The following is a 27,828-nucleotide window of genomic DNA, read 5'->3' on the forward strand; positions in this document are numbered from 1 at the left end:
ATGTTTCAAAGACGATTTTAGTAAATTCCGTCGAATTTTCTTTTTAAGACACAAAAGTGAAGTGTGTCTTGTGCTTAAGCAGTTTTTAAATGAAGTACGAACTAATGGCCATGTTGTCAAACAATTTAGATGTGATGGTGGCAAAGAATTTAACAACAAGAATGTCAGTGAACTGCTTGCAGACAGGGAATAGAGCTTCCTGATTCCTCCTCCTTACACTCCTGAGCAAAATGGTGTGGCTGAACGGGAAAATAGGACCATTGTTGAAACTGCCCGGTCAATGCTAAAGGGTTGTGGGCAGAGTCATGGAACACAGCTGTCTACCTAATAAATCGTACCGGAAATTCTTCAGTTGAAAATAAAACCCCGTATGAACTACGGTTTAATCGACCAGTAGGACGACTTGATCATCTCAGAATTTTTGGCACAGGCTGCTATGTTCACATTAACAAACAATTCCGTTCCAAGTTTGATGATAAGGCAGTTTTTGGACGACTTATTGGATATGTTAATGACAACGATGGGTTTAGAGTTTGGATTCCATCTAAAAGTAAAGTGGTGTTAAGTCTCAATGTGAAATTTAAGCCAGAAATTGTTTGTGATTTACATAGTGATAATGTTGAATTTGAAGTTCCTCAGGAAGACTTTAATGATCCGAATTCATCTAAAGATGACCAATGTAAATCTCCTAGGCTGTACGCTTCTGGAGAAAACCAAACTCGAGAAAAAATTCGCACTCTCGATTCTAGAGAAAGTCAAGAGTCGAGTGAATCTGATGAAAATGAGGAATTAAAAGAATTTCTAAAAGCAGAAGCTGCTGAATCTTCTAATGAAGAGAAACAGAAGAATAAAAGACAACAAGGAAAACCAACCTGGATGGAAAGTGGTGAATTTTGTATGGCAACAAAAGTTGATGCACTTGAATACAAAGATCGAAACTGTTTTTCAGAAATATTGCAGAAATTTTGTGTGTTCAGAAATTGGCATGCAGTAGACAAAGCAATAATTTCATGATTTTTTTTTTTCTTTTGGAGGAAGTGTTAAAAGTAAAGAAAAAAAATCCTTGAGGTCTGTTTATGTGCTGCTCCATGACTCTGCTGTCAATATCTTTATTCTTTGCTTCTGTGAAACTTTTGTGTTTTTTCAGTAAATGTGTTTTTTTTCGTATTCAGGGTGTATTTATGAAGTTAATAAAATGTTTTCTTGCCTTTAAAATAATAGTGTTCGATTTTTCGCATGCCTAGGAAATCTCTGAGCTGGTTTGGTTGTTTGAAATTTTTTTTCCGTTGGCTTTGCAGTACACACATGTTACGGGCACTGGCATTATTAAGGTTAGGGCAGAATCTAGGGTGTGGGTAAAGCCTTTTTTATTCATTAAGAATTCTCGAACTTCCAGCACCAGCTGTCTGCACGTACACTAAACAGCAGATTTAACATTGCCGACCATGACGAATAATACTGCGTCTTTATTTAGCAATCACTATATATCCTGGGTTTTCTTAGTAGTCACACTCGTGGAAATTACGCCAGTTCCTTGGTACGGCTGCGGTTTCGTTGCTGATCTGCCGTCAAAGTGGATATGTACTTCTATATAACTGTGCCGAAATATAGTCTTCAATCTTTTTGTTGCTTTGCCGTTCAATCTTTAGCAAACTGCTGCAACGAGCAGGTCTAACATCCCGAGAGCACGAATCCCACAGCAGATTCCCAACGCAGTAAAAATAGTAGCATTATACGTACCAGTCATCTGTCCCCAATTTCCACAATGATGCTCTTAACGCTTGATGCACGATGGAATCATACCAGTTGTTCACCATTCCTTTGTGGAAAAATAAAATAATCCACATTTTGCTTATTCTGCTTTCAGTTTTACAAGACAGGTATTGTAGTACACTCAGTAGAACACAGCCATTGTTATATTGTGTCTACATCTGTACTTAATCCCAAACACATTAACCGAAACAAGAGAATACGCTAGAAGAGAGGGGGAAAAAGGGTGAAATATCAGGTTCGAAAAAAATGCGCTCCTCACGATTGAGATCGTCTCAAACTCTGTGTTACATGCCATCACCGAGCTACGAATTGTGCATTCCTGTTGGTATTCCGTACAGTAACACATAAATACTGAAGAAACTGAACTGGTAGACGTGGACTATCCAGAGAAACTCCATTAACGAAGTTTCAAGAACCGGCTTTGAATGATGTCTCTTGGAGTATGTTACAATCCTGTATGTATCATTCACATAGGGAAAGTGAAGACAAGATTAGAATAATTACTGCACTCATAGCAGCATTCAAACAATTGTCTTCTTCGCGCTCCATTTGTGATTGGAGAAGAAAGAAAGGTACAAGGGACGTACCCTTTGTCATCCACTTCACTGTGGTTGTAGTATATATGTACATGTGTAGATAGATATAGAAATAGCTGTAGAAATAATGTGAAAAACTGGAAAGACGGGGATTACCTTGGGCAGTCCCAGTCTACTAAAAGTTGATTCCACCGACCAATATGAGGATGTTTTTTTGGAGGTATTCCACGCTCATGTTGTTATTATTTTATTGTCACTGAGCTTATTTTACTTAACCAAACAAAAAAAGTAGCTTTCGAAGTACATTTTATTCTACGTAAGTTACACTAATCGATACTAATATAATATATATCTTTTGAAAATAATGCAAAAAATCTATTACCATGAACGCACTTTAATTGTTATAAGCAAACGTAGATGGCGTCACTGCAAGGGCGCCCAGCGATAGTCTGTGGAGGGGGTCGTGCTAGAACTGGAGTAGGGAGCATTTGAATATTTTGGGAGCCAGATAGCGACTTCTAAGAAGCCATAGAAAAGTTCCAGTTCAGACCCAGTTAAAAACCAACGTAGCACTGATTTTTAAATCATACTCACGAAAGAAAATTACCTTACTGCATTGTATTTTTTTTCCTTCGCTTGAGAGCTAGAGAGCATGGGTGCCATTGGCCACCAGAGTTGAATAAGGCTTTTCTAAAGTTTATTTCCTGTCTCTCCAATTCGAGGAGTATCAGTGTTACCGTTTACTTGATATCTATATTCTCAAGCACTCTTTTTTTTCCTATTACTTATTTTAAATTTTCAGTTTCAGCCTAAAATTAGCCGGCCGCTGTGGTCGAGCGGTTCTAGGCGCTTCAGTCTGGAACCACGCGACCGCTACGGTCGCACCTTCGAATCCTGCCTCGGGCAAGGATGTGTGTGATGTACTTGGGTTAGTTAGGTTTAAGTAGTTCTAAGTTCTAGGGGACTGATGACCTCACATGACAGGTGCCAAAGTGCTCAGAGCCATTTGAACCTAAAATTATGGCAGTGTCAATAATTTATTTTTGTGAATATTTTCTAGCTCTATTTCATAACTCGTTGGTTATCCTCAGTTTAATCAATGAAGATGTAATTTCAGACTGTCGAATCAAACGTCGTTATTCTTGCTAATAACATAAAAAGATGTACCGATACTTTGCATGTATATTGAAATAACTTTCCCATTTAGGTAACAAAATAATCTACTTTAAAAAATGCTAAGTAGATGCATAACAGTTTTCCGTCGTAACGGTATGATGAATATCCTGTACTCCGTATCAAATTTAGTTTTTGGGGCACGACATTGAATCAGTTATTCCAAAACTATCGAGTTTTAAGTCTCTTGCCGCCTCCGGGAAAATTTTGTACGGACGGCCATGGGTGCGGGAGTTTCTCGTGCAGTAAAACGCCAAGCGGCGCTGACGTTTCGAACCGGAAATTGACATTACCTGACCCAGCTTCAGAGAAGATCTAGCTGCGCATTATACCGTTCTCAGGGTAGCTGCTAAGACGTTGCTACGCTTGCCTACTCTCACATGGCTTGCTTATTCTCATTTCACTTGCTTTCCTTGTTATTTTTTGTTTTTGTTTCTGTTAGCTTATATTTGCTGCTGGCAGTTCGTACTCATTACATAGTTTATGCTGTTAAAGAGATGACTACGGTAAGCAGATTCAAAAGGATGTAGGTTGCAGTAATTATTCGAAGATGAAAAGGGTGGCACGGAATAGAGTAGCGTGGACGAGTGCATCAAACCAGTCTTCGGACTGAAGATCAACAACATTCTTAGAGTGACTATTGTCACAGTTTAGTTCGCTTAGCTGCTGCCAAAATTCCCTCAGTATATGACCTCATATTAAAGGTGGGAAAGAAAGCAAGCATAATAGGTACTCTTGTTTTCCACATGACATCCATGTTTTAAATAAACTGATGGTATTTTATTTTGCATTGCAAAATCAGTGACGGAGTAAGTAAGTATTCCGAGTCAGACAGCTAGTCATACAACTAGATCTCAAATTGACATGGTAAGCAGACACCAGGTAAAGCTATTAAAAGTGGTTTCGTCCTTCACAGATTATAAACCATTGTAAGTGAAAAACGTTTGCGTACATGCTAAACTTCCTGCTGTTAACATTTCCTCCTTTGTGTTAGTCTCTGTGGAACAGTATTCCTGTGGAAAAAGAAGACAACCAGAGCTACTGTATAAAAGGAATATTGAATGTGTGAGTGAATCATCTTCAAGTGATTCAGAACAGTATTTGTATTACAATTCCGCACTAAACACATTGTTCCAAAAGCACACAAAAGTTGGATGAGTCATTATTACAAAGACGTGAGGTACACAGACATGACCGTACGGAGCGGTAGTATCTAAATTTCGGTTTCAGAATGAAAAAAATTCGTGGAGGTGAATATGAACTACCTTGACTAGTGATACAGGCGTGTATAATAATGAGTTTCGCGTCATACACCAAGCTGTAACAGAGAGACGAAACAATTATACAACATTAATTTGTGGGCATAGAGCAAATAATTAAATCTAAAATAGCTGTATAAATGTATTTAAAGTAATCCCCAGTGTGCTCGTAGTGTATGATATGGCCATTTTGTGAGAAAAGTTTCATTACTGTAATACATTTATCAATACTTGATGCACAGTGATAAATAGCATGAAACGTACGTTACAACAAATCTGGACTGATGTTTTTTCTGGAGTCTACTTCTATAATGGAGTCACACAGATGCCACGGAAATAGCAGTCACACGCATTATTGTGTCAGGCGGAAGTTTTTAAGCGCAACTGAACTGTAATTAGAACAATATTCTTCCCTTTAACAGCAGTCACCAGCCAGCCATTTCTATACATTCGCGTATTTGTTTAGTGCATATAGATAACTGAGGGATAAAACTGAGAAGGAAAGTACACGAATTTTATAGCTACGAATATACAATCATATTCCGCTCGAGCACAGATTGCCGCGTCACCTATCATCTGTCGTTGCTGCCAGGCGTGTACTGCAGCTAGTCACGTGATATTGGTCTCCGGTTCGAAATGTCAACGCAACCATGGCGCGAGTCACGCCCCCATGTGTGCAGGTTTACCGGGAGAGCGTCTGCAATCTGCAGCCATTTTCCAAGTCCATCTGAGAACACTTGGATGATTCCGTACACTTTCTCTGCAGACCATTGCGTGAGGAATACACGGAAATCGTGTGATGAGTGCGCATCGGTGGTTCAGTGGTAGAATGCTCGCCTGCCACGCGGGCGGCCCGGGTTCGATTCCCGGCCGATGCATCATTTTTGCAGTTGTCTCCTTGGAGCTGCTGCGTTTCTTGTGACTCTCAACTACACGATATACCTGTACTTCAGAAGGCAGCAATGGGCATATTTTAGAAACTCAAGCAAGGATTAGTATTAAAAAAATGGAATTTATTTTGCTGTTTTTCAAAATCTTACCCTTTAACAAAATATATCATTGCATTAGATGAAACGGCTCCTTAAAAATCACTGATGCCGTTCTTCCTGAGACACTTCACGAACTTGATATTTATGACGTCCCGCTAGTTCATGTAATGACGAAAAATTTATTCCATGCATTTTATATTTAATTTTTGGAAATAAAAAAGAAATCACAAGGTGCTAGGTCAGGGCTGTACGATGTTCATTTCTACTGTATGCGGTTATGCGTTGACGTGATTTAGTTCACGAAATTTTTGCGTTAATCAGATATTTGTGTACCAGTCGGCAGAACACTGTGTGTATCTTCTGATACTGTTGCATCAGTACGGCCCTTATTAGAGAATTTAAAAAAAAGGACGAATGAAAATGGCAACGATCTTCTGACCAACACTGTTTCGAAAGACCAGTGAACTGACTGACTTTTCTTCTCTGTATTGTTAACAATGAATGAAGATTCGTCACCAGTATCGAAGATTCATCACCAGTAACGATATTCAAAGCCAAAATTTGAAGAGCAGTGCGTTGTAGTTTTTGATCTGAAAGACTCTGTTGTCGACGGATTCCACATAACCTCAGTTTTCTGACGCATCACTGTTGTAAAATGTTTTGGATTTGAATCATATCAGTGTCGAGTGTCCGAATGAAATATGTAGTATGGACGTCGATCATAGTATCTCTGCTTAGCAACGTAAACAGAGATCGCAGTTTGGTTCGCATTGCGAAATAATTTAAATATATAGTTGTATTACAGACAGTTGTACTTTGAGCGGTGTCCATTATCGTTCATAGCCTTTCGACAAGTAATTACACAAAAGTTTTCGTTTGTCTGGGACCAGAATAGCGGCTTTTGCGGCCGTCCTGAGCGGACGCGCCGTGGCGCTTCTGTTTGGATTTTACGACTTAATATTCAGTCTCTGCGTTACAGTGTTGGGTAAAATTATGATTGTGGTGATGCAGCATTTTAGTTTCCTTGTTTTCGCAAGCTGGTAACTGCTGACATGGCAACCATGTTCCCCTGAAAGCTTACCGTAAGATTTGGATTTGACAAAGCAACCCGTAATGTTCAGCCAAGTTCACTGGAAATTCATGACTCGATCTTTGACGTTATTGGCGTTACTTCGGATCAGACGCACACTGCTTATTATGACTTGGAGCAATACTGCTTTTTTGTGAAGCTGCTTTAGCTGTTGGTGCTGGAACGGATTTTGCAGAAATTTGAAGGAAAAGCTGAATTCCGCCATCGCGATAATTCGGTGAGTACAGTTACCATTTCAAATGCTAATATTGATTATAAACAAGTCAGAGTATTTAATTTGCCCCCTGAGGTAGAAAACTGCTACTTAAAAGACGCATTATCTAAATACGGTGATATCAGGCAAATTCGTAATGAACGATGGTCAAGCCAGCATAGATTGCAATGCTTTAGTGGTGTTCGTTCTGTCGATATGCATATCAAACAAAACATTCCATCTCATATTTTGGGTTGTGGCTAAAAAGCGCACGTTATTTACAATGGACAAACTTTGACTTGTCATATGTGTAATGAAAGTGGGCATCTCCGGCAAAACTGCCCAAAAACGGTGTTTGTATTGCAGAATGATTTACAACAGCGTAAAAGGTTAACACTGGCTGATCTTGTGACCGAAAATCAGATGACGGGTGGTGAAGTTTCCAGCATTATGGGAAATGTGGACGACAGGCCACAAAATACTCTTGAAGCATCTCCACCTTTACTCAGGAAAGACACTGCAGACAATCCGGCTGGAAAAAGTAGTGTAGCTACTAACAAGAGACGTCGAACTTGTGACGGCAGTAGCACAGATGACGAATATATCAACCTGTCGCTGAAAGCTGTAGGTGACATTCAGAAGCCGGCCGAAGTGACCGTGCGGTTCTAAGCGCTGCAGTCTGGAACCGCGAGACCGCTACGGTCGCAGGTTCGAATCCTGCCTCGGGCATGGATGTGTGTGATGTCCTTAGGTTAGTTAGGTTTAACTAGTTCTAAGTTCTAGGGGACTAATGACCTCAGAAGTTGAGTCCCATAGTGCTCAGAGCCATTTGAACCATTTTTTGACATTCAGAAAACAGTACTGGAAACTACTGTTTCGGACAATATTGTCAGCATAGATTCAAACTCTGAGTCAAGTATATCAGTAGACAAATCGAGTATGCCACCATCAGCTAAACAGGTCGAAGTGACATCACAGCCCCATTCTGCAGCGCTGGTCGCGCCAGTAGATGGCAATGCGCTGGACTTGGTGACGCCACAACACCTCACTACAGCACCGGTACGTCAATCAATGCAGACAGATTCACTCGCGGATGCAATTGAAAGCAAACATGACGAGATAGCGAGTTATTGTCAACAACAGGTGACGTCACAGCCCAAATCCCAAGACGAAGAACCGGAGTTTTACAGCAATAACACACAAACAGCAAACGAAAGTGATCGTAGAAGTGACCGGGCATTGGAAGAATGTTTGCAAATTGCTTCTGCGCCGCCTTTGGCAGAGGAGATGGAGGTACACGACTGCCCCTCAGATTCACCGACGCCGCCCTCAGTGAAAAGCTACTCTGGGGGTGGGCGGAGCAGACGTTCGGTGAAGGCCAGTGTCAATGCAAACCGCAAGAAAAGTAAAAAGAAAGGTTCTAATGCAAACCGCGGCAGTGATCTCACGTTAGATTCTCAGGAAGTATCCGGTATGGAAAAAAGGTCACTCCCCTATGTTACAATCGTTACGATTACCACGTTAAACGTTAATTGGATACAGTCGGATGTTAAAATAGCTGCTCTGAAACAGTTTCTGTATGAGTCAGCGACAGACATTGCTCTCCTACAGGAAGTGATATTCCCACAAATATTTTTCTTCCAGTTACGTTGATTTTTACAGTATTCCCACTGAAACGAGAGTTGGCACGGCCAGTTTAGTTACGGAGGGCATCCCCGCACATAACCTGGAGGGTTGCATCAAACCAGTCTTCGGACTGAAGATCAACTACAACATTGTTACAGTGACTATTGCCACAGTTTAGATCGCTTAGCTGCTGCCAAAATTCCCCCAGTATATTACCTCATATTAAAGGTGGGAAAGAAATCAAGCATAATAGGTACTCTAGTTTTCCACGTGACATCCGAGTTTAACATTGAAACCGATGATATATTTTCCCTCGCAAAATCAGTGACAAAGTAAGTATTCTGTCAGACAGCTAGTCAAACAACTAGATCTCAAATTGACATGGTAAGCAGACACCAGGTAAAGCTATTAAAAGTGGTTTCGTCCTTCACAAATTATAAACCATTGTAAGTGAAAAACATTTGCTTACATGCTAAACCGTCTTCTGTTAACATTTCCTTCTTTGTGTTCAGTCTCTGTGGAAAACAACCAGAGCTACTGTATCAAAGGAATATTGAAAGTGTAAGTGAATTATAATGACCACCCTTCAGTGATTTAGAACATTATTTGTATTACCATTCCGCACTAAACACATTATTCCAAAAGCACACAATAGTTAGATGAGTCATTATTACAAATACGTGAGGTTCACAGACATGACCGTACGCAGCGGTAGTAATCTAAATTTCACTTCCAGAGTGAATAAATTTGCGTACAGTAACTTCATTGGAATGAATATGAACTACCTTGACCAGTGATACAGGCGTTTATAATTTCGCGTCATACACCAAGCTGTAACAGAGACACGAAACAATTATACATTAAAGTAATTTGTGGGGATATAGCAATAATTACATTTAAAATATCTGTACAAATGTATTTAAGGTAATACCCAGTGTGCTGGTAGTGTATGATACGGTCATTTTGTGAGAAAACTTCAGTATTACGGTAATACTGTAATACATTTCTCAATGTTTAATGCACAGTGATAAATAGCATGACAAGGTGCGTTACAACAAATCTCGACCTATGTTTTTTCTGGAGTCTACTTCTACAATGGGGTCTCACAAATATCACGAAATAGCAGTCGCACTCATTATTCTGTCAGGCGGAAGTTCTTAAGCACAACTGAAATGTAACTAACAACATATTTTTCCCTTTAATAGCAGTCACCAGTCGGTCATTTCAATATGTTCGCTTATTTGTTTAGTGCATATAGATAACTGAGGGATAAAACAGAAGGAAAGTACACGAATTTTGTAGCTACGAATATACAATCATATTCCGCCCGAGCACAGATTTCCGCGTCAGCTATCATGTGTCGTTGCTGCCAGGCGTGTACTGCAGCTAGTCACGTGATATTGGTCTCCGGTTCGAAATGTCAACGCAACCATGGCGCGAGTCACGCCCCCATGTGTGCAGGTTTACCGGGAGAGCGTCTGCAATCTGCAGCCATTTTCCAAGTCCATCTGAGAACACTTGGATGATTCCGTACACTTTCTCTGCAGACCATTGCGTGAGGAATACACGGAAATCGTGTGATGAGTGCGCATCGGTGGTTCAGTGGTAGAATGCTCGCCTGCCACGCGGGCGGCCCGGGTTCGATTCCCGGCCGATGCATCATTTTTGCAGTTGTCTCCTTGGAGCTGCTGCGTTTCTTGTGAAGCTCAATTACGCGAAATACCTGTATCTACTTCAGAATGCAACAATGGGCATATTTTAGAAACTCAAGCCAGGATTAGTATTTAAAAAATTGAAATTATGTTATTGTTTTTCAAAATGTTACCCGTGAACAAGATAAATCATTGCATTATATGAAACCGCTCCTTAAATCAATGATGCCGTTCTTTCTGAGGCACTTCACAAACTAGATATTTATGACGTACCGCTAGTTCATGTAATGACTAAAAAATTATTCCACGAATTTTATTTTTAATTTTTGGAAATAAAAAAGAAATCACACGGTGCTAGGTCAGGGCTGTACGATGTTCATTTCTACTGTATACGGTTATGCGTTGACGTGATATAGTTCACGAAATTTTTGAAAAAGCTGTGGTAAACGGATATTTGTGTACTAACCGGCAGTAACACTGCGTTTATCTTCTGATACTGTTGCATCAGTACGGCCCTTCTTACAGAAGAAGAAAAAGAAACTGGCAACGATCTTTTGACCAACACTGTTTCGAAAGAACAGTGAATTGACTGAATTTTCTTTTCTGTATGTTAACAATGAATAAAAGATTCGTCACCAGTAACGATATTCAAAACCAAAATTTTAAGAGCAGTGTGTTGTAATTTTTGATCTGAATGACTCTGTTGTCGGCGGATTCCACATAAACTCAATTTTCTGACACACCCCGGTTGTAAAATGTTCTGGTTTTGAATCATGTCAGTGTCGTCCGAATGAATTCATAATACGGACGTCGATCTTCAAGTACTGCCCGAACAACTAATATTTTCATCAGTAACAGCAGTTCTTGGACGTGCTTCACAAAATACATCGCTAAGTCAAACTTGGTTTCCTTTGAATTCGCTGTACCAGTTATAAATTGTTGCTTTGGACGGAGCTTATCCTCCAAATGCATTTCTGAGCCAATCTTCACATTGTTTGGGAGTTAATGACGAAGTGAAATCGTAAAAAATCTTAGCAAGGAAATCTTCTATAGGCAGATTCGGCTGCCTATGCACACAAAATTGTTAAATGATGATAATTGAGAAACTATTAAAACAAATCGAACAAGCTACATGGCAAACAACTCACAAAACATTAGAAAGTAGCTGTCAAGTATAAATAAATTTAATTCGTTCTTAGAACTACGGCATCTTTATAGTGTCAAGATTTCACTCGTCGGCTTTGAGCAATGTGCCATACCGGAGGCTAGGGCACTGCTGCAGAGGGGCGGTCTTTGAAAGCGGTGTATGGGTAGCATTCATCTCACGCTAGGTGAGGAGCGAGGCCAACGTTCTCGTTGGCCTCGGGTGAGGAGACCCATACGTCATAGTGACGTAGGCACGCGTCATCATCAGTTTCACGAGTTGTCCTATCGACTGTTGTGTGCATTCTGTATATATCGACTGTTGTGTGCGTCTTGAATCTGTATTGTTATTTGTTTATGTGCTTTCATTGTCCTATAGTCCGGTGTTGCTAGCGTGTATGTCGTTCTGAACATGGGCTCTAACTGAGATGAGAGACCTTTCGAGCAGATCCATGAAGATAGTCGAAAGATTTCACTATCTTTCTTAGTTGATTTACAACACGAAGGCAAAATTAAATGGAACTAGATGGTTTAATGTTTCTAGCAACATTCCGAATTATCGTCAGAACCACTTCAGTTTCTCAGTTTAACGTTTCTGCCCACATGAATTATGTACAACTCATTAGATTTCATAAAAATACGAAACAATTTAATTTCTTCCTGTTTCACGTTTTTATCCACATGATTTATTCAATATTAATCGGATTGGAAACATGAATAGACCCTTTTTTAACTTTCGTTATGATTATGATTCCTTCCTTCAGATATTCGTTACGTTCACGAAACACACAATAACATCCCACATTCTTTGGATTGCAGCTTAATAATTAATTACTTTACTTCGATGGCAAGTTTTTTTTGATTTCGTTATGGCTCCTTCGCTCAGACATTATGTTCATGAAATACACGATAACATCGCAAATTGTTGGGATTACATTTAACAATTCATTCAGCTGGGATGAGCATATCACACAACTCCTGCAACACATGTATTTACATTTAGTTTTGACGTTATCGGTACAACTGCAAAGATCGATATACGTACTCATTTAGTCGATTTAGGTTATTTCCGTCACGATGACGTAGCGTTACGTCATTATGACGTAGGGTTCTCCTCACCTAGAGTGAGATGAATGCTACCCGCGGCGTATGATATTCGTGAACGGAAGAACGTAGTACACGATAAGCATGGGATCGTAATTCACGCGATTACTTACTTAGCCGCGAACTATATCGGAACGAATTGAAATAACGGAAATAAGAACAGAACAAAAGAGAAGTGTAGAATGTGAAATAATGTTTGTCGTAATTTATGCGAGTAAGAAAAGCCTAGAGAAACTTTGAATTCCATTACATTATAACGCGTGGTGAAGTCGTAATATAATAAAGCAGCGTTAATTTCTAATAACAACTGTAAAATCTAACGGGATTACCTCGGGAAAGTGGGGTTTTTGGGCGGGAAGAAACTAAAATATAACACAACAACGAGAAAATTAAATAAATAATAATGTATGTGAAACAGTAGCTTGAAATGTGGAAAAACCGACATAGAAATCCTAACAAAGGCCAGTATACAAGTAACTAAATTCACAAAGAGTGAAGGAGTGTGTGTTCCAGAATTCCAATCAAGAACAACTGCTAACATGAGTAACTTCGAAGCAGCTTAAACCCCTTAATAACGGCAAGGCTTTCGGTCCAGATTGTATACCAGTCAGGTTCCTTTCAGAGTATTCTGATGCAATAGGTAAATACTGAGCAATCATATACAATCGCTCACTCGTAGAAAGCTCGGTACCCAAAGACGGGAAAGTTACACCAATACACAAGAAAGGAAAGAGGAGTAATCCGCTGAATTACAGACCAGTATCACTAACGTCAATTTGCAGTAGCCTTTTGGAAGATATACTGTGTTTAACATTGTGATTCACCTCGAAGAAAACAATTTATTGACAAATACCCGACAAGAATTCAGAAAATATCGTTATTGTGAAGCACAACTAGCGTTTTATTCTCACGAAGTAATGAGTGCTATCAACAGGGCATGTCACATTGATTCCATATTTGTTAGATTTCCAGAACGGTTTTGACACCATTCCCCAAAAGCGACTTCTGATTTAATTGCTTGCCTATGGAGTATCGTCTCAGTTGTGTGACTGGATTCGTGATTTCCTGTCAGAAATGTCACAGTTCGTAGTAGCTGATGGAAAGTCAACAAGTAAAAAAAAAAATAATAATAATATCTGGCGTTTCCGAAGGAAGTTTTACAGGCTCTCTGTTGTCCCTGATCTACAGAAACAATTTGGGAGACAATCTGAGCAGCCCTCTTAGATTGTTTGCCGATGACGTCATTTACCGTCTTGTAAAGTTATCATATGATTAAAACGAACTGCAGAAACATTTAGACAAGATATCTGTATGGAGCCATTCCGTGTCAAGTGGTCTAATATCGAGAAATGTTCCCACACGACCATCATGGATTTTGATGAAATTTTGTATGAACATTCACACATGTTCTCAGTGAACACTGGTAAAGTTTCAGTTTCAGAAATTCAGTACTTTCGGAGATACAGTCACTTGTTTAAGACCATAGCACAGCTTCCTATAGTGCGTCCTTGAATTTTCAGCAACTTTGAGATGGGATATCTCCGTAAGTATTTGCATGAAAGCAACAAAACGTGGTCATCTTACACAACTTTTAGAGCTCTTTAAAATAAAATATTAATAAAAGGATTTCTGAGCAATTTTCATATAGATAATTTGAAGTAAAGTTGGGCGAAAAAATAGCTGTTAAAAAAAATGCGAACTTTAGTTTTTTATATCTCCAAAAGTAATTGTGGGATGTACATGAAACTTTGCACACCATAACTCACCAACACAAGGTGTTAGAATATAAAATTTCATTCTCCTATTGCTTTCCATTATTTCACAAATCTAGGGTGAAGTTGACGATTTTTCAAAAAGTGCTAAAAATGGGTATTTTTAGTCAAATTTTTCAAAAAAGTGTTTTCTCCAAACTCTTCTAAACTATGGTCATTAGAAAGAGCATATTCTAAACTATCTAGAAAAGTGGATTTGGTTTTGCAATGCAAGCATATAAGCCCCTAAAAAGTAGCATCATCAAAGAGGCGCACTGGAAGTTTGAACACATTTTTCTGGCACTCAAATTATACCTGAAACCTTTTATTATGCCTAATAAATGTTTATTAGTGCCTTGAATAATTGAAATAAAAAGATCTGGTAAATAGGCAATGAGACTGTCAGAAAAACTTGAAAACTATGAGACGTAGAGAAGTAGCCCTTCTGCTTTTATCGTAAGTGTTCATCTCCATAAAACTCTTCTCATTTGTAAAAATCAGTGAATAATAGCTTCATATTTTTTGTACTTCTCAAAATTGTAAATATTTACAAGTGGAAAATGAAGACCTAATCATGCAAGTCATGTAAATTTTCCAATCAATATTGCAGAGATTTTAATACCTAGGTGTTGTAACCTGTGAATGTTTGTCTTAAAGTTATTAGGGAAACATGTGAAATTGGTTGGTTAAACATCTAAGAGTTTTAATTCTGTATTTAATCACACTTAAATGTAGCCTACTACCTTGGTAAATACGTAACCACTAGTTTCACAGAGAAAATTCACAAGATTCACTGTTTATAGAAAATATAATGGCAACAATTACTTTAACAATCAGATTGTTTCATTATTATGAGCCTTGTTTGAACAATTAGTATTTCAGTGATGTGTTTGCAGCATAGTGAGTGGGTTCTCTTGACTGAGTGTGGCTTGTTAAGTGATTCGTAAGACCATCAAAGTTTGTAATTAATTTACAAAAAATTGTTTTGATTGTGTCTTTTATACCATATATCTCTTATTAGATTTTTTCCATTGGTATTATGTATTGTGTATAATTTCATTCAGTAGCAATTTGTCTGAAATTTAAGCAGATTATAATTTGCACTTAGAGGCCAAATACATTATTTAGTTACTGATTAGAGATGGATGCAGAAGGGAACAGCATACCTTCCTGCTCAATTGGACAAAGAGATAGTGGAACAAAGTGTCATGTCACTTTCTTTGCCAAAACAGCTGCTTTAAAATGGTTTGCGGATTTTAGTGATGAGGAAAAAGAGTTATTGGTCCGATCTTCTGAAGCAAAGCTGGACAATACCTCTCAAGTTTGCCTACACCATGAAGCCCTTTGGGAAGGTGAATCATAATGTTAAGGCAGGAATTCGCACTCTTGATACTGAAACAGCTAATAAGGCTTCTGATATGTTGAAGAAGCAGCTTGTTAATAACATAAAGCCAGGTCAGAAAATTTGTCCGGCTTGCAGGACTACCTTAAATAAACACTTGGACGAAGCTTTATCAGCCTCATCATCACATTCTGATGAGGACTTTACACCAAAAGAAGAATTAAATAGTAGCTTATTGTCTATCGGTATTTCACCCCTGAAGAGAACAGTAAGCTATAGAGATAGGCCCCAATATGTGAAGAAGAAAATTCAAAAGGCTCAAAATGTGATTAAAAACAGAATTGTAAATGCAATGGGAGTAAACCGACAAATTGAAGATGCTAGTGAAATTAAGGAATGTGGAAACTGTGCTGACTATGCACATTTGCTGACTGAACTGAAAGCCAAGATGCAGAATCCGATTCATAAAGAACAGATGCAAATTTTGACCTTGGCACCTGTACGTTGGACAGTCAGACAAACAGCAGCTCAGTTCGGTGTGTTCAAAAGAATGGTGAAGAATGCTCAGAAGCTTAAGGCAGAGAAGGGCATTCTGGCACTTCCCGAAAATAGGCAAAGCAGGAAATTACCAGCAGAAGTTGCTAGTAGAGTACGAAATTTATTTGAAGATGATGAGTATAATAGAGTGTGCTCTGGAAAAAAAGATAGTATTTCAGTTAGACTTTTATATAGAAAGACAGACATGCAGAAAAGATAGTTACTTTGCAATTTACGGGAAATGTATGTTATCTATAAGAATATAAATGGTCCAGAAATAGGGTTCTGAAAGTTTTGTGAACTTAGACCCAAATGGTGTGTAACAGTAGGATCAGCTGGAATGCATGCAGTTTGCGTCTGTGCAATTCACCAAAATTTTAAGCTTATGCTTAGCGGAGCTGGTATACGTGAAAATTATAAGGAGATTCTCAGCAAGGCAGTTTGCAGTTTGAACTCTAAACAGTGCATGCTACATCACTGTGAAAGGTGTCCTGGGCCCGAAGCTATAGCATCTGAAATTGCCAGTTATTTCCTAGATCATGAGCCACAGGAAGTTATCGTGTTCAAGCAATGGATACATACCGATCGGGCCACACTGGACACGAAGCAAATGGTAGTGGATGAATTTACTGAAGATGTAAAAAATAAAATATGGAGTCTGTCATGCCATCATTACATTGACAAGCATCAAAGCTTGCATCTTAAAGTCCTTAAATGTCATCTGAAAGACGAAGAGCTTGTTGTCCTAATGGATTTTGCAGAAAATTATTCTTTTATCATTCAGGATGCTGCACGGCTTCCACTGGGACAATAGTCAAACAACAGTTCATCCATTTGTTATCTACTTTCGTCAAAATGAGAAAGTAGAATCTTTAAGTTTTTGCATTATCAGTGATTGTTTGTGGCATGACACTATTACAGTTCACGTTTTTATCAAGGAGCTCATCAAATATATAAAAGCACGGTTTGCACACATATCCCACATTCATTATTTCAGTGATGGCTCCAGTGCTCAATATAAAAATTTCAAGAATTTCCTAAATTTGTGCTATTATAAGAGTGATTTTGTAATGACAGCTGAATGGAATTTTTTTACTACTAGTCACGGGAAATCACCTTGTGATGGGATTGGAGGTACAACAAAACGGTTAGCAGCAAGAGCAAGCTTGCAACGGCCACTTAATGGACGAATTCTTACTCCCCTAGATCTGCTTCACTTCTGCTCTGAAAACATTAATGGAATTAGATTTGTTTTCGTCAGTAAAGATGAAATTGAAAAAAAAATATTGTGTCAGAAGAAGAGAGGTTTAAACTTGGACAAACTGTAGCAGGCACTAGAGAAAATCATCACTTTTTACCTGTTGATGAAACAACAATTCAGGTCAGCAGAGTTTCAAATGATTGTTCATCTTTTCTAGCTAAAATGGGTCACAGTAATGAAGGAGGCATATTAATGTCTGCTCTCCAACCAGGACAATATGTTGCATGCATCTATGAAAACGTGTGGTGGATTGGGAATATCTGTGAGACCTCCACAGAGCAAAGGGATGCATTAATAAACTTTATGCACCCACATGGTCCAGCAAATTCATTTTATTGGCCACCAAGAAGTGACAAGTGCTGGGTTCCGGAACACCACATTATTGCAGTTATTCCAGCTCCATCAGTAAATTCGTCTGGCCGGCAATATACCATTCCTCTTGATATTCATCAGAAAATTAATGTAGCATATAAAAAATTGAAATAGGTTAGAGGAAACAATCTAAGGAACCCAAGAGTGCCTTCAAATTTTACACAGGGCACTTAAATAATTTTACTATCATGCTTAGGAACCTGTGTAAAGAAACCCTTACCAGGCTTGGGATCCTGTGGTAAAAAAACCGACCCGTGGCTGTTGTTGCTAAGCTATCAGGCGTGGCCCCTATGGCAATGGGAATGCTGGTTTTCTCAGGTGAAATGAAACTAGCAGTGGTTAAGCCACCATGGACCATAGCAACTCATTTATACACTTCTTTTCCGTCAGTAAGCTGGTGTTGTTCATTAAACAGGCAACTAATAATTAGATGATTATGCTAATAAATTTTACGATTTGCATTCATTCCTAATAATTGTGTGTGTGTGTGTGTGTTTGAGAGCGAGAGAGAGAGAGGGGGGGGAGGTGACAATTAAGAAATAACATTGTTTCTATTTTTATTCTTTTGCTATTCGAACTTAAGCTAGGTCCTATTCATCAGGACTTCGTATTTCACTTATCCCAGACATTAATAAACATGTATAAGCCAAAATAAAAGATTTCAGGTATAATTTGAGTGCCAGAAAAATGTGTTCAAACTTCCAGTGCGCCTCTTTGATGATGCTACTTTTTAGGGCCTTATATACTTGCATTGCAAAACCAAATCCACTTTTATAGATGGTTTAGAGTATGCTCTTTCTAATGACCATAGTTTAAAAGAGTTTGGAGAAAACACTTTTTTAAAAATTTGACTAAAAATACCCATTTTTAGCACTTTTTGAAAAATCGTCAACTTAACCCTAGATTTGTGAAATAATGGAAAGCAATAGGGGAATGAAATTTTATATTCTAACACCTTGTGTTGGTGAGTTATGGTGTGCAAAGTTTCGTGTACATCCCACAATTACTTTTGGAGATACAAAAAACTAAAGTTCGCATTTTTTTTAAAACAGCTATTTTTTCGCCCAACTTTGCTTCAAATTATCTATATAAAAATTGCTCAGAAATCCTTTTCTTAATATTTTACTTTAAAGAGCTCTAAAAGTTGTATAAGATGGCCACGTTTTGTTTCTTTCATGCAAATACTTACAGAGATATCTCATCTCAAAGTTGCTGAAAATTCAAGGACACACTATAGAAAGCTGTGCTATGGTCTTAAACAAGTGACCGTATCTCCGAAAGTATTGAATTTCTGAAACTGAAACTTTACCAGTGTTCATTGAGAACATGTGTGAATGTTCATACAAAATTTCATCAAAATCCATGAGGGTCATGTGGGAGCCTCTAGACCACTTTGCATGGAATGACCCTATGGAGCAAAAAGTGGCAGTTGGCTCTAAATTGTGAAAAGCGTGAAGTCGTGCACATGAACACTAACTAGAATCCTCTAAATTTCAGTTACACAATAAAATGTCGTGTGACTAGGACCTCCGTCGGGTAGACCGTTCGCCGGATGCAAGTCTTTCGATTTGACGCCACTTCGGCGAGAAAATGCAACAGATTTACTAAAGAGACAGCTTACACTACCCTTGCTCCCGCTCTTCTGCAGTACAGGGTGATTCAAAAAGAATACCACAACTTTCGGAATTTAAAACTCTGCAACGACAAAAGGCAGAGCTAAGCACTATCTGTCGGCGAATTAAGGGAGCTATAAAGTTTCATTTAGTTGTACATTTGTGCGCTTGAGGCGCTGTTGACTAGGCGTCAGCCTCAGTTGATGCTAGGATGGCGACCGCTCAACAGAAAGCTTTTTGTGTTATTGAGTACGGCAGAAGTGAATCGACGACAGTTGTTCAGCGTGCATTTCGAACGAAGTATGGTGTTAAACCTCCTGATAGGTGGTGTATTAAACGTTGGTATAAACAGTTTACAGAGAATGGGTGTTTGTGCAAAGGGAAAAGTTCTGGACGGCCGAGAACGAGTGATGAAAATGTAGCACGCATCCAGCTAGCATTTGTTCACAGCCCAGGAGAGCTGCAAATTCCACAATCAACTGTATGGAGAGTCCTACGAAAAAGGTTAGTTATGAAACCTTATCGTCTGAAATTGGTTCAAGCACTGTCTGCAGCTGATAAGATTAAAAGAATCGATTTCTGTGATTTTATCCTTGCTCAAATGGAAACAGATGAATCTTTCGTTTCAAAGATTGTGTTTAGTGATGAAGCAACTTTCCACACTAACGGGAAAGTCAACCGTCACAATGTCTGTATATGGGGCACTGAGAATCCGCGGGAAACAACTCTGTATGAACGTGACTCGCCTAAGGTGAACGTTTTCTGTGTCATTTCAGCCAATAAAGTTTTTGGTCCCTTTTTCTTCGAAGGTGCTACTGTAACTGGACTACAGTATCTGGAGATGTTAGAGAATTGGCTGTTCCCTCAGCTCGAACAAGAAGCACAACAATTCATATTTCAGCAGGATGGAGCGCCACCACATTGGCACTTATCTGTCCGTAACTACCTGAACGTCAACTACCCGAGGCGAGGGATCGGCAGCCAGGCAGCCCGTGACAGAGCACTTCATCACTGGCCTCCAAGAAGCCCTGATCTTACCCCCTGCGATTTTTTCTTATGGGGGATGGGGGTATGTTAAGGATATGGTGTTTCGGCCACCTCTCCCAGCCACCATTGATGATTTGAAACGAGAAATAACAGCAGCTATCCAAACTGTTACACCTGATATGCTACAGAGAGTGTGGAACGAGTTGGAGTATCAGGTTGATATTGCTCGTGTTTCTGGAGGGGGCGATATTGAACATCTCTGAACTTGTTTTTGAGTGAAAAAAAACCTTTTTAAATACTCTTTGTAATGATGTATAACAGAAGGTTATATTATGTTTCTTTCATTAAATACACATTTTTAAAGTTGTGGTATTCTTTTTGAATTACCCTGTATTGCTGGAATCCGCAACAGATAGCACTGACAGAGGACGTCGAAAAATTTCAAACAAGACAGCTCGTTTTGTATTATCGTGAAATAAGGGAGAGTGTACAACGATGTTGTTGTTGTGGTCTTCAGTCCTGAGACTGGTTTGATGCAGCTCTCCATGCTACTCTATCCTGTGCAAGCCTCTTCATCTCCCAGTACCTACTGCAACCTACATCCTTCTGAATCTGCTTAGTGTATTCATCTCTTGGTCTCCCTCTACGATTTTTACCCTCCACGCTGCCCTCCAATACTAAATTGGTGATCCCTTGATGCCTCAGAACATGTCCTACCAACCGATCCCTTCTTCTGGTCAAGTTGTGCCACAAACTTCTCTTCTCCCCAGTCCTATTCAATACTTCCTCATTAGTTATGTGATCTACCCATCTAATCTTCAGCATTCTTCTGTAGCACCACATTTCGAAAGCTTCTATTCTCTTCTTGTCCAAACTGGTTATCGTCCATGTTTCACTTCCATACATGGCTACACTCCACACAAATACTTTCAGAAATGACATCCTGACACTTAAATCTATACTTGATGTTAACAAATTTCTCTTCTTCAGAAACGCTTTCCTTGCCATTGCCAGTCGACATTTTATATCCTCTCTACTTCGACCATCATCAGTTATTATGCTCCCCAAATAGCAAAACTCCTTTACTACTTTAAGTGTCTCATTTCCTACTCTAATTCCCTCAGCATCACCCGACTTAATTCGACTACATTCCATTATCCTCGTTTTGCTTTTGTTGATGTTCATATTATATCCTCCTTTCAAGACACTGTCCATTCCATTCAACTGCTCTTCCAAGTCCTTTGCTTTCTCTGACAGAATTACAATGTCATCAGCAAACCTCTACGTTTTTATTTCTTCTCCATGGATTTTAATGCCTACTCCGAATTTTTCTTTTGTTTCCTTTACTGCTTGCTCAATATACAGATTGAATAACATCGGGGAGAGACTACAAGCCTGTCTTACTCCCTTCCGAACCACAGCTTCCCTTTCATGCCCCTCGACTCTTATAACCGCCATCTGGTTTCGGTACAAATTGTAAATAGCCTTTCGCTCCCTGTATTTTATACCTGCCACCTTTAGAGTTTGAAAGAGAGTATTCCAGTCAACATTGTCAAAAGCTTTCTCTAAGTCTACAAATGCTAGAAACGTAGGTTTGCCTTTTCTTAATCTTTCTTCTAAGATAAGTCGTAAGGTCAGTATTGCCTCACGTGTTCCAGTGTTTCTATGGAATCCAAACTGATCTTCCCCGAGGTCGGCTTCTACTAGTTTTTCCATTCGTCTGTAAAGAATTCGTGTTCGTATTTTGCAGCTGTGGCTTATTAAACTGATTGTTCGGTAATTTTCACATCTGTCAACACCTGCTTTCTTTGGGATTGGAATTACTATATTCTTCTTGAAGTCTGAGGGTATTTCGCCTGTTTCATACATCTTGCTCACCAGATGGTAGAGTTTTGTCAGTACTGGCTCTCCCAAGGCCGTCAGTAGTTCCAACGGAATGTTGTCTACTCCCGGGGCCTTGTTTCGACTCATGTCTTTCAGAGCTCTGTCAAACTCTTCACGCAGTATCGTATCTCCCATTTCATCTTCATCTTCATCTACATCCTCTTCCATTTCCATAATATTGTCCTCAAGTACATTGCCCTTGTATAGACCCTCTATATACTCCTTCCACCTTTCTGCTTTCCCTTCTTTGCTTAGAACTGGGTTTCCTTCTGAGCTCTTGATATTCATACAAGTCGTTCTCTTATCTCCAAAGGTCTCTTTAATTTTCCTGTAGGCATTATCTATCTTACCCCTAGTGAGATAAGTCTCTACATCCTTACATATGTCCGCTAGCCATCCCTGCTTAGCCATTTTGCACTTTCTGTCGATCTCATTTTTGAGACGTTTGTATTCCTTTTTACCTGCTTCATTTACTGCATTTTTATATTTTCTCCTTTCATCAATCAAATTCAATATTTCTTCTGTTACCCAAGGATTTCTACTAGTCCTCGTCTTTTTACCTACTTGATCCTCTGCTGCCTTCACTACTTCATCCCTCAAGGCTACCCATTGTTCTTCTACTGTATTTCTTTCCCCCATTCCTGTCAATTGTTCCCTTATGCTCTCCCTGAAACTCTGTACAACCTCTGGTTCTTTCAGTTTATCCAGGTCCCATCTCCTTAAATTCCCACCTTTTTGCAGTTTCTTCAGTTTTAATCTACAGGTCATAACCAATAGATTGTGGTCAGAGTCCACATCTGCCCCTGGAAATGTCTTACAATTTAAAACCTGGTTCCTAAATCTCTGTCTTACCGTTATATAATCTATCTGATACCTTTTAGTATCTCCAGGGTTCTTCCATGTATACAACCTTCTTTCATGGTTCTTAAACCAAGTGTTAGCTATGATTATGTTGTGCTCTGTGCAAAATTCTACCAGGCGGCTTCCTCTTTCATTTCTTAGCCCCAATCCATATTCACCTACGACGTTTCCTTATCTCCCTTTTCCTACACTCGAATTCCAGTCACTTGTGACTATTAAATTTTCGTCTCCCTTCACTATCTGAATAATTTCTTTTATTTCAACATACATTTCTTCAATTTCTTCGTCATCTGCAGAGCCAGTTGGCATATAAACTTGTACTACTGTAGTAGGTGTGGGCTTCGTATCTATCTTGGCCACAATAATGCGTTCACTATGCTGTTTGTAGTAGCTTACCCGCATTCCTATTTTCCTATTCATTATTAAACCTACTCCTGCATTACCCCTATTTGATTTTGTGTTTATAACCCTGTAGTCACCTGACCAGAAGTCTTGTTCCTCCTGCCACCGAACTTCACTGATTCCCACTATATCTAACTTTAACCTATCCATTTCCCTTTTTAAATTTTCTAACCTACCTGCCCGATTAAGGGATCTGACATTCCACGCTCCGATCCGTAGAACGCCAGTTTTCTTTCTCCTGATAACGACGTCCTCTTGAGTAGTCCCCGCCCGGAGATCCGAATGGGGGACTATTTTACCTCCGGAATATTTTAGCCAAGAGGACGCCATCATCATTTAATCATACAGTAAAGCTGCATGCCCTCAGGAAAAATTACGGCCGTAGTTTCCCCTTGCTTTCAGCCGTTCGCAGTACCAGCACAGCAAGGCCGTTTTGGTTATTGTTACAAGGCCAGATCAGTCAATCATCCAGACTGTTGCCCTTGCAACTACTGAAAAGGCTGCTGCCCCTCTTCAGGAACCACACGTTTGTCTTGCCTCTCAACAGATACCCCTCTGTTGTGGTTGCACCTACGGTACGGCTATCTGTATCGCTGAGGCACGCAAGCCTCCCCACCAACGGCAAGGTCCATGGTTCATGGGGGGGATATGATATGATGCTCGAATTGGAGTGGCAGTCCTTACATCAAGGGTGTTATTCGGTGTGGCAGGAACTTCTCATGAAATTTCCATCAGCTTTCTCCACAGAGTGTGAAAATATTTTTCTGGCGCCCACCTACATATGGAGAAATGATCATCATAATAAAATAAGAGAAATCAGAGCTCGCCGGGCAAGGTCTAAGTATTCCGTATTTCCCGCGCGGTGTTAAGAGAATGGAACATTAGAGAAGTAGTTTAAATGTGATTCGATGAACCGTCTGACAGGCACTTAATTGTCAATTGCAGAGAGTAATCATGTAGATGTGGATATTGGAATCGATAACTAAAACTGACCTCGTGTACAGTGGAAGTCTAGTCATGTTTTCGCGCTAGTTTTAAGAGAGCAGTTTCAGGTACAACAATTGTATTACATTGTCGGTGATCACACCAGACGAAAAAACGATCTAAATAGTGAACCATGGAACTGCTGGAATCGGTAACGAAAACTGACTTATAGAGGAGATCAATTCTAATTACCAATTCAAACCATACAATGGTTCATAATTTTTGCCATGTTTGTAGTACATAAGTGTGTGAACTCGGTTTTGTAGGCTTTCTAGAGTTCTTATTGATCTCTGAACTACTGCAAAAAGTTGTTGTTCTTGTTGTTGTCTTCAGTTCTGAGACTAGTTTGATGCAGCTCTCCATGCTACTCTATCCTTTGCAAACTTCTTCGACTCCCAGTACTTACTGCAACCTACATCCTTCTGAATCTGCTTTGTGTATTCATCTCTTGGTCTCCCTCTACGATTTTTACCCTCCACGCTGCCCTCCAATGCTAAATTTGTGGTCCTTGATGCCTCAGAACATGCCCTGCCAACCGATCTCTTCTTCTTGTCAAGTTGTGCCATAAACTCCTCTTCTCCCCAATTCTATTCAATACCTCCTCATTAGTTATGTGATCTACCCATTTAATCTTCAGCAATTTTCTGTAGCACCACATTTCGAAAGCTTCTATTCTCTTCTTGTCTAAACTATTTATCATCCATGTTTCACTTCCATACATGGCTACACTCCATACAAATAATTTCGGAAACAACTTCCTGACACTTAAATCTATACTCGGTGTTAACAAATTTCTCTTCTTCAGAAACGCTTTCCTTGCCATTGCCAGTCTACATTTTATATCCTCTCTACTTCGACCATCATTAGTTATTTTACTCCCAAAATAGCAAAACTCCTTTACTACTTTAAGTGTCTCGTTTCCTAATCTAATTCCCTCAGCATCACCCAATTTAATTCGACTACATTCCATTATCCTCGTTTTGCTTTTGTTGATGTTCATCTTATATCCTCCTTTCAAGACACTGTCCATTCTGTTCGACTGCTCTTCCAAGTCCTTTGCTGTCTCTGACAGAATTACAATGTCATCGGTGAACCTCAAAGTTTTTATTTCTTCTCCATGGATTTTAATACAAACTCCGAATTTTTCTTTCGTTTCCTTTACTTGTAACCTCCCCCTCACTTATCGACCTTAATGACAGTGAAAAATTAAACTGCGTGTACCTAATGGAAATTTGGGAAAAGCAACCGTCACCGAAGTTAATCTGTCGGTAAAGAGGAAGGAAAGGGTTACATCTAAATGAAAGGAAAAATCCAAATGAAACTGGTGGAAATTAGTTTTGAAAAGGGGTAAAGTTTTAAAGAAAGTAAATGTGCGGCCGTTACGTTAACAATTAACTAGCGGTAATTAGATATTTGAGATTTGGGGGAAATTACGGTCGCCAGTCCTATGGACAATTACTATAGTAACTGAAAAAGAAAGGTTATTACACATATAATTAGCACTAGAAGCGTGGCAACTGAAGGTTGACACGTGTAGTGTGAAAACTGAAAGTTTGTCAGAAGTAATAAATTTAGCTACACTCTGACTTAATTTAGCAAAAGAATTAATAAAACCGGAAAATTGAAAGTTAATTTAGTGACTGAAATTAATAGTGAGCTTTGTATCTGAAGCACATCGAAATTCAGTAAAATACAGGGTTATTACAAATGATTGAAGCGATTTCACAGCTCTACAGTAACTTTATTATTTGAGATATTTTCACAATGCTTTGCACACACGTACAAAAACTCAGTTTTTTTAGGCATTCACAAATGTTCGATATGTGCGCTTTTAGCGATTCGGCAGACATCAAACCGATAATCAAGTTCCTCCCACACTCGGCGCAGCATGTCCCCATCAATGAGTTCGAAAGCATTGTTGATGCGAGCTCACAGTTCTGGCACGTATCTTGGTAGAGGAGGTTTAAACACTGAATCTTTCACATCACTATGCATGAAACTTGCCCGCACGCGTTCAACCGTTTCTTCGCTCGCTGCAGGCCAACCCATTGATTTCCCCTTACAAAGGCATCCAGAAGCTTTAAACTGCGCATATCATCGCCGAATGAAGTTAGCAGTTGGTGGATCTTTGTTGAACTTCGTCCTGAAGTGTCGTTGCACTGTTATGACTGACTGATGTGAGTGCACTTCAAGCACGACATACGCTTTCTCGGCTACCTCAACAAACATTTCAAAAGCTACTTGAATCTACGCCATTTAGAAATAAGAGATATAACTTTTAACTAGAATTAAATGATTCTGAACAATTTACAATAGTAAAATTTAGTATGTAGCAAGCTGAGCTGCAGTCATAGGTAAGCTAAAATACGGTAACAAAACTCGCACTCTTAGTTTGTGCCTGTGTAATCTAAATATTTTAGCCAGCTATGAATACCTTAACTGAACTTTGAAATTAAAGCAGTGAAATCGACTGATGCTGGCGTTTGAATTTCAACGACACTCGGGTTCATTCCGGAAAAGGAAGGGACCCTGCTTGGTAATACAATTGGGACAATGAGCAACAAAGGTTCATGCTACATTGCTGTAATTTAGTTATGAAAATGGATCAGTTTGAAAAGCTCCGGTCTGCCATACAGTTCTAAAACTTTACGTGCTTCCAGTCTTCCTTGTTGCTTGATTGAAGGTTTGAAGCCGTCGATCGAGGAGGTGGCGACAGTCACTCACTGTCGGCCGTCGCTGTTGCAGAAGCTGGATGTTGGCGCGCCTTCTTCTCGACACGGTCACCAGGCAAAATGGGCTCTTGATGTGCGCCAGCTAATGCTTCCCGTCCGCGACACCGTGTCAGAAATTATCATAGAAAGTCGAGCGCAATTACATGCTGCCCAACCCCAAAAGCGCGGCAACTCGCGGGACCGTTACACAACACACCTGCTCCACTGCACTACTCCAGCCAGACACACTCTGCTCAGCCCGCGCTCCACGCGGCAGAGTTAACACTACCAAAGATCCTAAACACTTTCGTTCTCCACACGACCTATCGATGTATTCGTTCAATAGTATAGTTTTCCCTAGGCGAGACCCAGCGTATAAATACAAATAATATTCACAAAACAAACCAATTATACATCGACATAAATGCATATATATACAAATAGTAAAACCATTACAATATCCAAAGACACAGAAATGTTATATCTTCAGGTAACAAAATAAGAAAAAAAAATTGCAGTACAATAGATGGAAATAGGAGGATATGCACTTCCGGCGTTACATACTGCTTGCTCAATATACAGATT

The 27,828-nt window shown here is 39.4% G+C and overlaps 2 non-coding genes across 2 annotated transcripts; both read left to right on the forward strand.

The window, feature by feature from the left end:
* Positions 1–5,548: 5,548 nt before the first annotated feature.
* On the forward strand, positions 5,549–5,619 carry Trnag-gcc. The gene has a single exon. It is a non-coding gene; the product is annotated as a tRNA-Gly (tRNA).
* A 4,608-nt stretch (positions 5,620–10,227) lies between these two features.
* Positions 10,228–10,298, forward strand: Trnag-gcc. The gene has a single exon. It is a non-coding gene; the product is annotated as a tRNA-Gly (tRNA).
* Positions 10,299–27,828: the final 17,530 nt, after the last annotated feature.

This window comes from Schistocerca piceifrons, chromosome 3 (assembly GCF_021461385.2).
Source record: "Schistocerca piceifrons isolate TAMUIC-IGC-003096 chromosome 3, iqSchPice1.1, whole genome shotgun sequence".
NCBI lineage: Eukaryota > Metazoa > Arthropoda > Insecta > Orthoptera > Acrididae > Schistocerca > Schistocerca piceifrons.